The sequence below is a fragment of the Scyliorhinus canicula genome, chromosome 1 (genome assembly GCF_902713615.1).
Source record: "Scyliorhinus canicula chromosome 1, sScyCan1.1, whole genome shotgun sequence".
NCBI classification, from domain to species: domain Eukaryota; kingdom Metazoa; phylum Chordata; class Chondrichthyes; order Carcharhiniformes; family Scyliorhinidae; genus Scyliorhinus; species Scyliorhinus canicula.
The window spans coordinates 157,303,183-157,318,821 of NC_052146.1; the positions used below are offsets into that span (position 1 = coordinate 157,303,183).

General features: G+C 48.8%; 1 protein-coding gene across 3 annotated transcripts in view; it reads left to right on the forward strand.

The window, feature by feature from the left end:
- Nucleotides 1–15,639, forward strand: part of oscp1b (organic solute carrier partner 1b) — an 80,459-nt gene that overhangs the window by 1,611 nt on the left and 63,209 nt on the right. The window contains exon 2 of one of the 3 annotated variants that reach the window (XM_038801716.1): nt 4,232–4,377. The exons of the other annotated variants lie outside the window; for them this stretch is intronic. The gene's annotated coding sequence lies outside the window, so the exon portion shown is untranslated. The remainder of the gene's footprint in view (nt 1–4,231; nt 4,378–15,639) is intronic. 3 annotated transcript variants of the gene reach the window in all.

A 15,639-nucleotide genomic window follows, 5' to 3' on the forward strand; every position in this document is an offset into this window, starting at 1 on the left:
GCTCTGGCCCCCGCTCTGCCCCCCGCTCTGCCCCCCCGCTCTGCCCCCCCCCTCTGCCCCCCCGCTCTGCCCCCCCCGCTCTGCCCCCCCCCGCTCTGCCCCCCCGCTCTGCCCCCCCCGCTCTGCCCCCCCCGCTCTGCCCCCCCCGCTCTGCCCCCCCCGCTCTGCCCCCCCGCTCTGCCCCCCCGCTCTGCCCCCCCCGCTCTGCCCCCCCCGCTCTGCCCCCCCCGCTCTGCCCCCCCCCGCTCTGCCCCCCCCCGCTCTGCCCCCCCCGCTCTGCCCCCCCCGCTCTGCCCCCCCCGCTCTGCCCCCCCCGCTCTGCCCCCCCCCGCTCTTCCCCCCCCCGCTCTTCCCCCCCCGCTCTTCCCCCCCCCCGCTCTTCCCCCCCCGCTCTTCCCCCCCCGCTCTTCCCCCCCCGCTCTTCCCCCCCGCTCTGCCCCCCCGCTCTGCCCCCCCGCTCTGCCCCCCCCGCTCTGCCCCCCCCGCTCTGCCCCCCCCGCTCTGCCCCCCCGCTCTGCCCCCCCCGCTCTGCCCCCCCCGCTCTACCCCCCACGCTCTGCCCCCCCCCGCTCTGCCCCCCCGCTCTGCCCCCCCCGCTCTGCCCCCCCCGCTCTGCCCCCCCCGCTCTGCCCCCCCGCTCTGCCCTCCCCAGCTCTGCCTCCCCCGCTCTGCCTCCCCCGCTCTGCCCCCCCGCTCTGCCCCCCCGCTCTGCCCCCCCCTGCACCCGTCCCCTGCCCCCTCTGCGCCCCCCTGCCGCCACTCTGCGCCCCCCCGCCCCCCCTCTGCCTCCCTTGCCCACCCTCTGCAACCCCCTGCACCCCTCTGCGCCCCCCCGCCCCCTCTGCCCCCCTGCCCCCGCCCTGCCCCCCTATGCCCTCCCTCTGCCCCCCCGGCGCCACTCTCCCCCCCGCTTCCCCCCCTCCTCTGCCCCCCCTCCTCTGCCCCCCTCCTCTGCCCCCTCCTCTGCCCCCTCCTCTGCCCCCCTCCTCTACCCCCCTCCTCTACCCCCCCTCCTCTGTCCCCCCTCCTCTGTCCCCCCTCCTCTGCCCCCCCTCCTCTTGCCGCCCCCTCCCTCTGCCCCCTCCCTCTGCCCCCCTCCTCTGCCCGCCCCCTATGCCCCCCAGCTCGGCCCCCCGCTCTGCCCCCCCTCCCCGGCTCTGCCCCCCCGCCCTGCCCCCCCCGCTCTGCCCCCCCGCTCTGCCCCCCCCGCTCTGCCCCCCCGCTCTGCCCCCCCCCGCTCTGCCCCCCCCGCTCTGCCCCCCCCCGCTCTGCCCCCCCCGCTCTGCCCCCCCCCGCTCTGCCCCCCCCCCGCTCTGCCCCCCCCCCGCTCTGCCCCCCCCCCCGCTCTGCCCCCCCCCCCCCCCGGCTCTGCCCCCCCAGCTCTGCCCTCCCCGGCTCTGCCCTCCCCGGCTCTGCCCTCCCCCGCTCTGCCCTCCCCCGCTCTGCCCTCCCCCGCTCTGCCCTCCCCCGCTCTGCCCTCCCCCGCTCTGCCCTCCCCCTGCTCTGCCCCCCGCTCTGCCCTCTGACCCCCTGCTCTGCCCCTCGGCACCGCTCTGCCACCCCCATAATAACCATTTGTAATATGCATCCAGTCTTTTCACCATCTCACTGAAATTGCCATTGGGCTACTTTATTGCTATTAATAGTTGTGGGAACCTTTGGGCTGATTCTGATCAGAATGAACTAAGCAAATTGTAACCTTTTTAAACAAATAGCCTTGTGTTTAACTGAGGGAAACATGCCACAGTTGGCTATGTGAATGGCAATTATTGTAAACAAGGTTATATTCCCAGAGCTATTTAACAGATTGCCACGGCTTTAATCTGGGTTTTCATTCTTTGGTTTGAACTGCTGTTGAAGTTTTGCTACAAAAGTGCTGATGTGAAATTAAAAGAAATTTAAAAAAAAAACAATATGTGGCGGTATTCCATTCACAGCATCTGTATTTATCATAAGTCCATCTGAAGAATATAAACCACCTCTTCACTCCCGTAGATTTACAATTTCCCATTTTAACATCTAACCTTGCTCTTTATTTCACTGGGGTTTCCATCACAATAGTGTCTCGGCTCTCATTCTGAGAGTTTGTGAAACTTTACCCAAAGCAATGAGCAGCTATGTTTCAGTGGATTTGCCCCTCCCTCATACACTTCACATTTCCTTAAAATATCTCCATTGTCAGCAATGTTGTGATTTTGGTAACTACTTGAGTTGATTTTGGAGATGAGTGGGAGCATGAGCCTTCTGTGTAAGGGGTAGTGTTGCTGTGTAAATTTTCACAGCTATGTACACTAATGTACCCGTGATTTCCATTGGTTTTTGCAGTGGAGAAAGATTCTGCAATGGTTCATGCTGTTTTATCTATATACTCTTCATTTAGCCAACATGGTGCCATTGAAAATAGATTTCCCTGCCTTTTCTGGTGTTTCATTTAGTGAATGAAGGCTGTGGATTGATCAGCCTGTGCTGAGTTAGTTGATGGTTGGTGGGACTGCACCAATTGGCTTTGGTGTTCATGAGCTTGGAAGAGGAATGCCATCCAGTTTTATTTCTGATTTGCTATCAGAATTTCTGGCAGAGAGTGCATCTTTGTGGGTCTTGAATGAGGAGAAGGACAGCCTCATAAATATTGCTAGCATTCCCTGTTTTAGTTTCTTGTGTATGCAGCCTCAGCATGCCCTACCTCAGAGTTAAAGCGTGATTGAGGATGCATTAAAATTGTAGCACATAACTGCGTAGGAACAAAAACAACAGAAACATCCAGCAGTGAGGGTGTGAGGGTTCAGGATGTTATTTTGGATCTGGGTGGACTATGGCACCTTTTGTTGGCTACTTTATGGCAGCAGTGGTAGAAACCTGGCAGCTCACTCTGTCTCAGCCCTTCTTGGCTGCATTTGTTAGCCTTAACTTCACTGAAGTCATCTTTATTTTCTATCATGCACATTTCTTGGTGAAAACTGTGAAGTGGTGAAGGATTTGCAGGTTGACATTTGACAATGTCAAAGCCACAACATGCAAATTCCTTTCAACTTCAAACTCTATGGTGGAAGGCTTGTATGGATTTGCACAGTCCATACGATAAGGATTGTAGGGTATCCACATCCACCAGGTGTGATTGCGATCTCTGGTCATTGTTGACCAGATGGGCTAAATGGCCTCTTCCTGTAGGGATTCTTTGATTCTAAAGGCATTTAGGTATGGGCACCAAATGCTGGCCTCGCCAGTGATACCAATGTCCCGTGGAAGAATAAAGTACACAAGTCAATGCTGATCATGCACTCGTTTATTGGGCAGCACGGTAGCATTGTGGATAGCACAATCGCTTCACAGCCCCAGGGTCCCAGGTTCGATTCCGGCTTGGGTCACTGTCTGTGCGGAGTCTACACATCCTCCCCGTGTGTGCGTGGGTTTCCTCCAGGTGCTCCGGTTTCCTCCCACAGTCCAAAGATGTGCGGGTTAGGTGGATTGGCCATGATAAATTGCCCTTAGTGTCCAAAATTGCCCTTAGTGTTGGGTGGGGTTACTGGGTTTTGGGGATAGGGTGGAGGTGTGAGCTTGGGTGGGGTGCTCTTTACAATAGCCGGTGCCGACTCGATGGGCCGAATGGCCTCCTTCTGCACTGTACATTTTATGACCTGGACTATCCACTGTTCATTCTGCATACTGTTCATACCACGGTTCATACTGCATCCAACTCAGGAGTGAATATTACTACAAAGCCAAGATAACCTCACCACGTTTAAGTTTACATTAACATTAATAGAAGTCTACCATTAAAAGAATGAATAGTAAGCAGGGGATGCAGTATTGTAACACTTGTGACTAAAGTACACCCATGACAATCACAAGCAAATGTGCGTCATTCCGTGGATGAAAGTAACCTCCGTTTACCACACCTTTTATGATGTCTTTTATCTTTGCATTTTATTTGCTTTATCAATCAAGATATAAAAACATCAAAAATTGGAGCCGCAGTTGGCTATTCAGCCCCCACCCCTTTAAGTAAGATGATGACTGGCCACCTACAGACTACACTTTCTCCAATTACCCCACATCCCTTGCTTCCCTTGGTATCAAAACATCTGTCACTCTCTGGTTTGTATATAATTGATGATTGAACATTCACAGCTCTCTGCAGTGAAGAATTCCAAAAGGTTCATAACTATTTGAATTAAGGAATTTCTCCTCATCTCAGTCCTAAATTACTTAATCTATACTGCCACTCCCTTAGCTCTATACTCTCCCAGCCAGAGAACATCCTCTTAAGCAGTGGTTGCTGAGTGAGTGCTTGCTGAGAAGGGGAGTACATTTTTAAAAAACTTACTGTTGGGAGTTTTCAGCTGAATCCAGTCGGAGTGAGGACAGAGTGACTGCTGGGTAAGTAGTAAACATTTAAATTGTTTGCGCAGGCCCATAACAGCTGATTGCTGTTCTTATGTGGGGCAAAGTGGTTGCTGGTTAAATGTTTTATTTTTTACCTGTATTTAAGTTGGGCAGTTCCTAAACCCTAGACACGACACTTGTAGTGTTCCCCACCCTTCCACCTCCTTTAACCTAAGGGGTAGAGTGAATAACGGGTAAGCTCTTTCTTTCTTTTTCTTTTTTTATCTAGAGAGGATGGCAGGGAAGGCAGTGCAATAATCCTCCTGCAGAATGTTTAAGGTGTCCCTGCTAATTTTACCTGTGGGAAGTGCACCCATCTCCAGCTCAGAAACCGCATTAGGGAACTGGAGCTGGAGCTGGATGAACTTCAGATCATCGGGAGGCAGAGGTGGTCATAGATAGTAGCTTCAGGGATGTAGTCACTCCGAAGAATCAAGATAGATGGGTGACGGTGAGAGGGGCTGGCAGGAAGCAGATAGTGCAGGGATCCTCTGTGGTCGTTCCCTCAGTAACAAGTATACCGTTTTGGATACTGTTGAGGGGGACGACCTACCAGGGGTAAGCCATGGTGAACGGATCTCCAGCACTGAGTCCATCCCTGTGGCTCAGAAGGGAAGGAGGGAGAGCAGGAGAGCAATAGTTATTGGGGACTCGATAGTTAGAGGGACAGATAGGCCAAGTGTTAGATTTGTTTGTGGGAGAGAACTTTGGAGATAGTGTCCACAATTCGGTGTATTTCACTATTGCGATGGAGAGGGATAGGGCCATATGGCAGGGCAAGGTTTATAATTGGGGGAGGGGTAATTATGATGCAATTAGGCAAGAATTAGGGAGCATAAGATGGGAACAGAAACTGTCAGGGAAAGGCACAAATGAAAAGTGGAGCTTGTTCAAGGAACAAATACTGCGTGTCCTTGATAGGTATGTCCCTGTCAGGCAGGGAGGAAATGGCCGTGTGAGGGAACCATGGTTCACGAAAGAGGTTGAATGTCTTGTCAAGAGGAAAAAGGAAGAGTATGTAAGGATGAGAAAACAAGGTTCAGTTGGGTCGCTTGAGGGTTACAAGGTAGCAAGGAATGAGCTTAAAAAAAAAAGGCCTTAGGAGGTGGCATGGGAAGTCTTTGGCAGGTCGGATCAAGGAAAACCCCAAGGATTTTTACTATTATGTGAGAAATAAAAGAATGACCAGGGTGAGAGTAAGGCCGGTCAAGGATAATAGTGGGAACTTGTGCATGGAGTCAGAAGAAATAGGAGAGGTGTTGAATTAATACCTTTCTTCGGTGTTCACCAAGGAGAGGGGCCATAGAACATAGAACAGTACAGCACAGAACAGGCCCTTTGGCCCTCGATGTTGTGCCGAACAATGATCACCCTACTTTAAACCCACGTAACCCGTATACCCGTAACCCAACAATCCCCCCATTAACCTTACACTACGGGCAATTTAGCATGGCCAATCCACCTAACCCGCACATCTTTGGACTGTGGGAGGAAACCGGAGCACCCGGAGGAAACCCACGCACACACGGGGAGGACGTGCAGACTCCACACAGACAGTGACCCTGCCGGGAATCGAACCTGGGACCCTGGAGCTGTGAAGCATTGATGCTAACCACCATGCTACCGTGAGGCCATGTTTTTGAGGATGAGTGTGTGATACAGGCGGGAAGGCTGGAAGAGGTAGATGTTCTGAGGAAGGATGTATTAGCAATTTTGAAAAACCTGAGGGTCGACAAGTCTCCTAGGCTAGATGGGATATATCCAAGGATTCTTTGGGAGGCAAGGGATGAGATTGCAGAGCCTTTGGCTTTGATCTTTGGGTCCTCACTGCCCACGGGGATAGTGCCAGAGGAATGGAGAGTGGTGAATGTTGTTCCTCTGTTCAAGAAAGGGAATAGGAATGACCCTGGTAATTATAGACCAGTTAGTCTTCCTTCGGGTGGTCGGTAAGTTAATGGAAAAGGTCCTGAAGGATAGGATTTATTACCATTCGGAAAGATGCAGCTTAATCCGGGATAGTCAACATGGATTCGTGAAGGGTAAGTTTTGGCTCACAAATTTGATTGAGTTCTTTGAGGAGGTAACTAAGTATGTAGATGAAGGTAGAGCAGTTGATGTTGTATACATGAATTTTAGTAAGGCGTTTGATCAGGTTCCCATGGTCGGCTCATGAAGAAAGTAAGGAGGTGTGGGATAGAGGCAAATTTGGCCAATTGGATAAGTAACTGGCTATCACATAGAAGACAGAGGATGGTAGTGGATGGAAAATGTTCAGACTGGAGACCAGTTACCAGCGCTGTACCACAGGGATCAGTGCTGGGTCCTCTGCTATTTGTGATTTTCATCAATGACTTGGAGGAGGGGGCTGAAGGGTGGGTCAGTAAATTTGCTGATGACACCAAGATTGGTGGAGTAGTGGATGAGGTGGAGGGCTGTTGTCAGCTGCAAAGAGACATTGATAGGATGCAGAGCTGGGCTGTAAAATGGCAGATGGAGTTTAACCCTGATAAGTGCGAGGTGATTCATTTTGGTAGAAAAAATTTGAATGCAGATTACAGGGTCAACGCAGGGTTCTGAGGAATGTGGAGGAACAGAGAGATCATGGGGTTCATGTCCACAGATCTCTGAAGGTTGCCACTCAAGTGGATAGAGCCGTGAAGAAGGCTTATAGTGTGTTAGCGTTTATTAACAGGGGGCTTGAGTTTAAGAGCCGCGGGGTTATGCTGCAACTATGCATGACCCTGGTGAGACCACATTTGGAGTATTGTGTGCAGTTCTGGTCACCTCATTGTAGGAAGGATGTGGAAGCATTGGAAAGGGTGCAAAGGAGATTTACCAGGATGCTGCCTGGTTTGCAGGATATGTCTTATGAGGAAAGGTTGAGGGAGCTAGGGCTTTTCTCTGTGATAGTGGAGTCGGACACTTTGGGAACTTTCAAGCGGTAATTGGACAGGCACATGGAGCACACCAGAATGACAGGGAGTGGGATAGCTTGATCTTGGTTTCGGACAATGCTCGGCACAACATCGAGGGCCGAAGGACCTGTTCTGTGCTGTACTGTTCTATGTTCTATTTAATTTGTCAAACCCTTGAAGGATTTTAAGGATTTTAACCCTGATTGATTGAGCAATTTTGCACACAGTATATTGTTCTCTCAGCGACAACGCGATTAATGGCTGGATAATCTATTTGGGTAGTGTCATTTTGAGGGGAAATCGTTGGCTGTGCAGGAGCATGGGGCTTTGGTTAAACTCATATGAAAGACAACACTCCTGACAATGTGGCACTCCCTCAGTATTGCAAGGTTAGGATGTGAGCACAATTTCTGTAGTCGGCTCCACAACCTTGCGACTCTTCAAGCGAGAGTGCAACTACCAAAGCCAGGCTGATGTGGAGAGACCCAAAGCTGAAACATAATGGGGAGTCATTTCAACCTAACCCGCCTGCCTAGAACAGATGGGATTGAATACAAACTGATTCTTTTGCCTTGCCTGGGTTGGGTAAAAATTGCCCCTGATAGGATTGGGGGCTTGCCATTAGAATGAGGGAGCTAGAATGAATGTTGTAGGTCAAGACAGCAGACTCCTGAAATCTGAGTTAAAACTGCACGTGTGTAAAGACAGCCAGAAAAGACTGGCTCAGATTTAACTGTTCAACCTTTTATTATGCTATAATGTGAATTTCAGCAACCAACTGTTAAATAAGATCATTCTGCCTGTGGTTTAAGTGCTTTAATTACATATTGCAGATAGAATGATTAACAGCAGTGCTGATGTGACAACTTCCTTATACTTGACCCAAACGACATCAATTAGAGACAATAGCCACCTACGTAAGGGAATGAGTCCTCGCTGATTACCCACAAAGCAAACAAGCTTCAGCTAAAATGTCTCAAATCACAATTCAGCCAATTACTTCATCAAGTTCACAGTTTAAAAAAAAATCCAAGATGACTAAATCAGATAAAGTGAACTTCAGCACGCATGAACCCCATTACTCCTCTCAGCAGCAGGAAGAGTAATCAAGATTCACACACAGAAACCCTCATGGAATTTGTCACAATGAACTGTGCTGCTTTACTTACTGTCGCACGGAAATATTTATTCAATCGACTTGCAAGTAAAAATCCTGCCACTGATGTGCATCACCTGCCCTTAAGAAGATGCCAAACTATCATAAAACAAAGACATTTTGAGAGAGAAAGGCAGTGATTTGTTTCTGATTGCTGCATATCTACAGTGAAACATTGGATGCAATTTAATGGCCTTGTTGTGCCCACTTGGTGTCACGATGAGGCCATTGAATCTCGTGAGAGGCTTCTCGTGAGATTCACGATGCTCAAGACGTCTTGTGAGATTCAACCAAACCTTGCGAGTCTGTGAGGAAGGATGGACAGTTGATAGGGCAAAGTTGCAATCAGTAGAATGGGTTAAAGTGTGTCTGTTTCAATGCAAGGCGTGGCAGGAATAAGTGATCTAGATCTCGCCCAGGCTGCATTCTCCTGATACCCAGGAACTAATGGCCTCCCAGCGAGATCTCACTAGAACTGGTTTCCACAAACATGGACCAGTCGTAATGACATCTGGGGCAATCTCCCAGGCCATTAGAGAACCCTCCGGACAGTCGTGGACAGGGCAAGGTGGCACCCTGGCACTCCATCTTAAGTGCCAAGGTGCCTGGATTGTCAGCCTGGCACCTGGCAGTGCCACCTGGGCACCAGAGTGGCACTGCCAGTGTGGCACTGCCAGGGTGTGCAAGTGCCAGGTTGACACTGTCACGGATCGGACCTGGCGGGGGCCTTACCAGATGGGGGACGGTGATAGAATGTTCTCAGGGACATCGCCAAGGTTGGTGGGGTAGGGATTTTGAAAATGGGGGATGGGGCTGAAAGGAAGGCAGGGGGTGGAGTGGGGGAGAGCAGGGCAACCAGACAAAACGGCTCCCTGATCTGCGAGGAATGTTTCCTGCTCGGCTCGCAGCAGGAAATGACGCCAAGTGCGCGATTTAACCGGAAGTAATGTCTGCCTGGCATTGGCTGCATTTAACGGAGTGATTCTTGGCGGCTGCAACACTGAGAAACACCCACCTATTCAACATTTTAGCAACAGAGATGGGGGAGATGGTGCTGCAAAATTATTGTCAGTGAATTAGTAATCCGGAGGCTCAGTCTACTGCTCTGGCTTCAAATCCCACCTTGGCAACTGGTGGAATTTAAATTCAGTTAATAAAATCCTGGGTGGGAGACTTGCTAGAGCTCTTCGGGAGGGTTTAAACTAGTTTGGCAGGGAGATGGGAACCAGAGGTATGGATCAGAGGATAGGGTAGCTGTTGACCAGGCAGAAATAGTATGCAGCGAGTCTGTGAGGAAGGATGGACAGTTGATAGGGCAAAGTTGCAATCAGTAGAATGGGTTAAAGTGTGTCTGTTTCAATGCAAGGAGTGGCAGGAATAAGGGAGATGAATTTAAAGCATGGATCAGTACTTGGAACTATAATGTTGTGCCCATTACGGAGACATGGATTTCACAGAGGCAGGAATGGTTGTTAGATATTCCGGGGTTTAGATGTTTTAAGAAGAATATGGAGGGAGGTAAAAGAGGAGGGAGAGTGGCACTGTTAATTAGGGAGTGCATCACAGCTGCAGAGAAAGAGGTAGTTGAGGAGGGTTTGTCCACTGAGTCAGTATGGGTGGAAATCAGAAACAAGAAAGGAGCAGTCACTTTATTGGGAGTTTTCTATAGACTCACTAATAGCAGCAGAGAGATGGAGGAACAGATTGGGCGGCAGATCTTGGAAAGGTGCAGAAGTAACAGAGTTGTTGTCATGGGTGACTTCAACTTCCCTAACATTGACTGGAACCTCCTTACTGCAAATGGTTTAGATGGTGCAGATTTTGTCAGGTGTGTCCAGGAAGGACTCCTGACTCAATATGTAGATAGGCTGGCTAGGGGGAGGCCATATTGGATTTGGTGCTCGGCCACGAACCAGGTCAGGTGTCTGATGTCTCGGTGAGAGAGCATTTAGGTGACAGTGACCTCAACTCCTTGACCTTTAGCATTGTCATGGAGAGGGATAGGAACGGACAGTATGGGAAGGTATTTAATTAGGGGAGGGAAAATTATAAGGCTATTAGACAGGAACTGAGGAGCATAAAGTGGGAACAGTTGTTCTAGGGGAAATGCAAAATAGTAATGTGGGGGTTGTTTAAGGAGCACTTGCTGTGGGTGCTGGATAGTTTTGCCCCACTGGGACGAGGAAGGAATGATAAGGTGAAGGAGCCTTGGATGACAAGAGAAGTGGAGCTTCTCGTCAAGAGGAAGAAGGAAGCTTACATGAGGTTGAGGAAGCAAGGATCTGGAATGGCTCTAGAGGGTTACCAGGTAGCCAGGAAGGAACTCAAAAATGGACTTCAGAAAGCTAGAAGGGGGCATGAAAAAGCCCTGGCGGGGAAGATTAGGGAAAACCCCAAGGCGTTCTACACTTATGTGTGAGAAATAAGAGGATGAACAGAGTGGGAATAGGGCTGATCAGGGATAGTGGAGGGAACTTGTGCCGAGAGTCTGAGGAGATTGGGGAGGCCCTAAATGAATATTTTGCTTCAGTATTCACAATAGAAAGGGATCTTGTTGCTTATGAGAACAGCGTGAACCAGGTTAATAGACTTGAACAGGTTGATATTAAGAAGGAGGACGTGCTGGAAACTTTGAAAAGCATCAGGATAGGTAAGTCCCCTGGGTCTGACAGGATATACCCAAGGTTACTACAGGAAGCGAGGGGTAGGTTTTTTTACACAGAGAGTGGTGGGTGCGTGGAATGTACTGCCAGCAGAGGTGGTGGAGTCTGAGTCATTGGGGACATTTAAGTGACTCTTGGACAGGCACATATATTGAAGGGGTGTAGCAGTATATTGAAGGGGTGTAGGTTAGGTTGATCTTAGATTAGGATAAATATTCGACACAACATTGTGGGATGAAGGGCCTGTACTGTGCTGTACTGTTCTATGTTCTATTCCTATATCCTAGCTATTCATAAGACTGAACTTCTGTTCCACTCCCGCTAAAATAAGTATATCCTTAGAGAAACAAACTTCTACTACAGTATCCCACATGTGTCCACTTAGGCCCTATACAGTTGTCGTAAGACTTTTCTTCTGTTTTATTCTTATTGCCTTTGTAATAAAAACTAACATGACATTTGATTTCCGAATTGTTTGCTGCATCTGCCTGTTAGCTTTCTGGAGACAAGGACACCCAAATCGCACTGAATATAAATATAACATTAATTATCCAGCTTTTTTTTTAACCTACCAAAGTTGCTAACTGCATTTCTCCGCATTATATTTCATCTGTCACTTTCTTGCCCTCTCACTTAACTGTCTATGACAGTGACATCAGAATAGTTCAATGTGGGAAAAATTGTGTATTGAGCCATCTGACTTTAAGTCTAACGCAGACCCTGAAACTGTTTGACTGTAATATTTATTTAGTTGGGAGTATTCTCTACCTTGTGTTGTGAACAGTAAGAAGTCTTACAACACCAGGTTAAAGTCCAACAGGTTTGTTTCGAACACTAGCTTTCGGAGCACTGCTCCTTCCTCAGGTGTTGTGGAAATATTTGTGCTGGTCATCAAATTCAGTTCATGGCGATATCGCAGCTCTGCTTATACCTGATCCAACTGGAAGTTTCTGGGTGTGAATATCTCAAGGGCAGGATAAAGCTGAGTTGTGCCCTCCACCCTCTCTTGGTCAAATACCTAACCACATCATAAATGCACACTTGCGTGGGGCATGAGAGAGCCACTGTCTTAAGGGCAGATACATCACCTGCTCCAGATTTGAGGGGTCAGACACTCGGGGCATTGGTGTAATGTCCGTGGGGCAAAATTTAGAGGAGATGTGCGAGGCAGGTTTTTAACACAGAAGGTGGTGAGTTCCTGGAACGCGCTGCCAGGTTGTGGAAGCAGATGCCTTAACAGCGTTCAAAAGACATCTCAACAAATACATGGGTAGGATGGGTATAGAGGAATACAGCACTTGGAAGTACTGAGGGTTTTGGCCATAGGGTGGTATCACAACTGGTATAGGCTTGGAGGGCCGAAGGGCCTGTGCCTGTGCTGTATTGTTCTTTGTATAAACTCCTGTCTTCAGAACAACAGACAGCAGGAAAAACTACAGAAACAGGACTGTGTCCTTTCTAAAGCTCTCCACTTCTCGACCTATCTCTCCTTTTTTAAGATGTTCACTGCAGCTCATCTCTTTGACCAAGCACTTGTTTTGACATCTCCTTAATGTACCTCAATGTCAAATTTGTCTGCTGATGCATCTATAAAGCCCATGGGGTGCTTTACAATGTCAAAGATCCTTTATGAGTGCAAGTTATTGTTCTTCACAGTGAATTAAATGGGATGAATATCACAGTGATTGGCCATTTGGCCCAACCCCTTTGTGCTAGTGTTTATACTTTTGCGCATACATAGGATGTATGAATTAGGAGCAGGAGTACACCATTTGTCCCTTGAGCCTGCTCCACCATTCAATAAGATCATGGCTGATCAGCTTGTGGCCTCAACTCCACTTTCCTGCCTACTCCTGTTAACCGTATACTCCCTTGTTAGTCAAGAATCTATCTACCTTAAAATATTCAAAGATCCTGCTTCCCCGCTCTCTGGCGACAAAAGCACCAAAGACTCTTGACCCTCTGAGAAAAAAGATTTCTCCTCTTCTCTAACTTAAATGGGAGACAACTTATTTTTGAACCATGCCCCCTTATTCTAGTCTCCCACAAGGGAAATATTCTTACAGCATTCAGTCTGTCAAATCCCCTCATGATCTCATGAGGTCATCTCTCAATCTTCTAAACTTGAATGGATACAGGCCCAGCCTGCTCAACCTTTTCTTATAAGATGTCCCCCTTCACAGTTATCAAAGTGTGGCAGTGGAGCAGTGATATTGTAGCTGGTCTAGTAATCCAGAGACGTAGGGTAATGTTCTGGGGACTTTGTTTGGAATCCCACCATGGAAATAAAACATCTGGAATTAAAAGTCTAATGATGACCACGGTCGATTGTCAGAAAAGCCTATCTGGTTGATGAATGTCCTTACCTTGTCTGGCCTACATGTGCCTCTAGACCCACAACCATGTGATTGACTCTTAAATGTCTTATGAAATGGCCTAGCCAACCACTACAAAGAAATCAAAAAGGAATGAAACCAGGCAGGCCACCCAGCTTTGACTTGGGCACTGAAAGCAACAACAGCAAACCCAGCCCTGTCGAGTTCTCCATACTAATGTTTTTTTTAAAATAAATCTAGATTACCCAATTATTTTTTCCAATTAAGGGACAATTTAGTGTGGCCAATCCACCTACTCTGCACATTTTTGGGTTGTGGGGGCGAAACTCACGCAGACACGGAGAGAATATGCAAACTCCACACGGACAGTGACCCAGAGTCGGGATCGAACCTGGGACCTCAGCGCTGTGAGGCAGCTGTGCTAACCACTAGGCCACCATGCTGCCCTCTCCATACTAATGTTTGGGAGCTTGTTCAGAAATTCTCACAGAAACAGCTGACATAGTCATATTCATGGAATCATACCTTACAGATAATGTCCCAGTCATCACCATCCCTGGGTATGCCCTGTTCCCCCAGCAGGGCAGACATAGCAGAGGTGGCGGCACAGTGATATACAGTCAGGAGGGAGTTTCCCAGGAGTCATCAATATTGACACTGGATCCCACAAAGTCTCTTAGCACCAAGTTAAACATGGTCAAGCAAACTTCCTGCTGCTTGCCACGGATAGTCCCCCCTCAGCTGATGAATTAGTATTCCTCCATGTTGAACACTATTTGGAGGAAGTACTGAGGGTGGTGAGGGTGCAGAATGTACTCTGGGTGGGGGGGGGGGGCTTCACTGTCCATCACCAAGAATGACTCCATGGTACACCACAGACCGAGCTGGCCGGATCCTAAAGGACATAGCTGCGAGATTGGGACTTCGGCAGGCAGTGAGAGATCCAACAAGATCCAACAGTAGTGAACTCGCCAACATTGAGGGCATTAAAAAATTTATTGGATAAGCATATGGATGATAAGGGCATAGTGTAGGTTAGATGGCCTTTAGGTTTTTTTTTTCCATGTCGGTGCAACATCGAGGGCCGAAGGGCCTGTACTGCGCTGTATCGTTCTATGTTCTATGTTCTAAGATGGAAAAACATACGTAACCTCATTCTCACCGACTTGCCTGCTGCAGATGCATCTGGCTATGACAGCATCAGTAGGAGTGACCACCGCACAGTCCTTGTGGAGACAAAGTCACGTCTTCACATTGAGGATACACTCCATTGTGTGGGTCATCAGCAGTAGCAGAATTGTACTCGGCTACAATCTGGAACCTCGTGGCCCAATATATCCCCACTCTACCATTACCACATAGCCAGGGGATCAACCGTGGTTCAATGAAGAGTGCAGGTGGGTATGCCAGGAACTACACCAGGCCTACCTAAAAATGGTCAACCTACTGAAGACATACATATTTATGTGCGAAACATTTGTGCCAGATCCGGCTGTGAATGGTGCTGGACAATTAGACAACTCTCTGGAGGAGGAAGCTCCACAAATATCCCCATCCTCAATGATGGAGGAGCCCAGTACATCAGTGCAAAAGATGAGGCTGAAGCATTTGCAACAATCTTTAGCAGAATGCCGAGTGGATGATCCATGTCGGCCTCCACCGGATGTCCCCAGCATCACCGATGTCCGTCTTCATCCAATTCAATTCATTCCACATGATATCAAGAACGTCACCGGATGATCCGAAAATTGGTGGGGTGGTAAATAGTGAGGAAGATAACTAGCCTTCGATTACAGGAGGATGTAGATGGACTGGTCAGATGGACTGATCAGTGGCAAATGCAATTCAATCTATATACATGTGAGGTGATGTACTTGGGCAGGAAAAATAAGGCAAGGGAATACATGATAAATGGCAGAGCCCTGGGAAGCACCATTGATCAGAGGGATCTTGGTGTGGATGTAAACCGGTCCCTTAAGGTAGCAGAGCAGGTGCATACACTGGTTAAGAAAGCATATGGTATATTGTAGTATCTTTATTAGCCGAGGCATAGAGTTTAAGGCTATGCTGGAACTGTAAAAAACTTTGGTTAGGCCACAGCTAGAGTATTATGTGCAGTTCTGGAATCCACATTGTCGGAGGGATGTGATAGCACTGGAAAGGGTGCAGTGGAGATTTACCAAGAT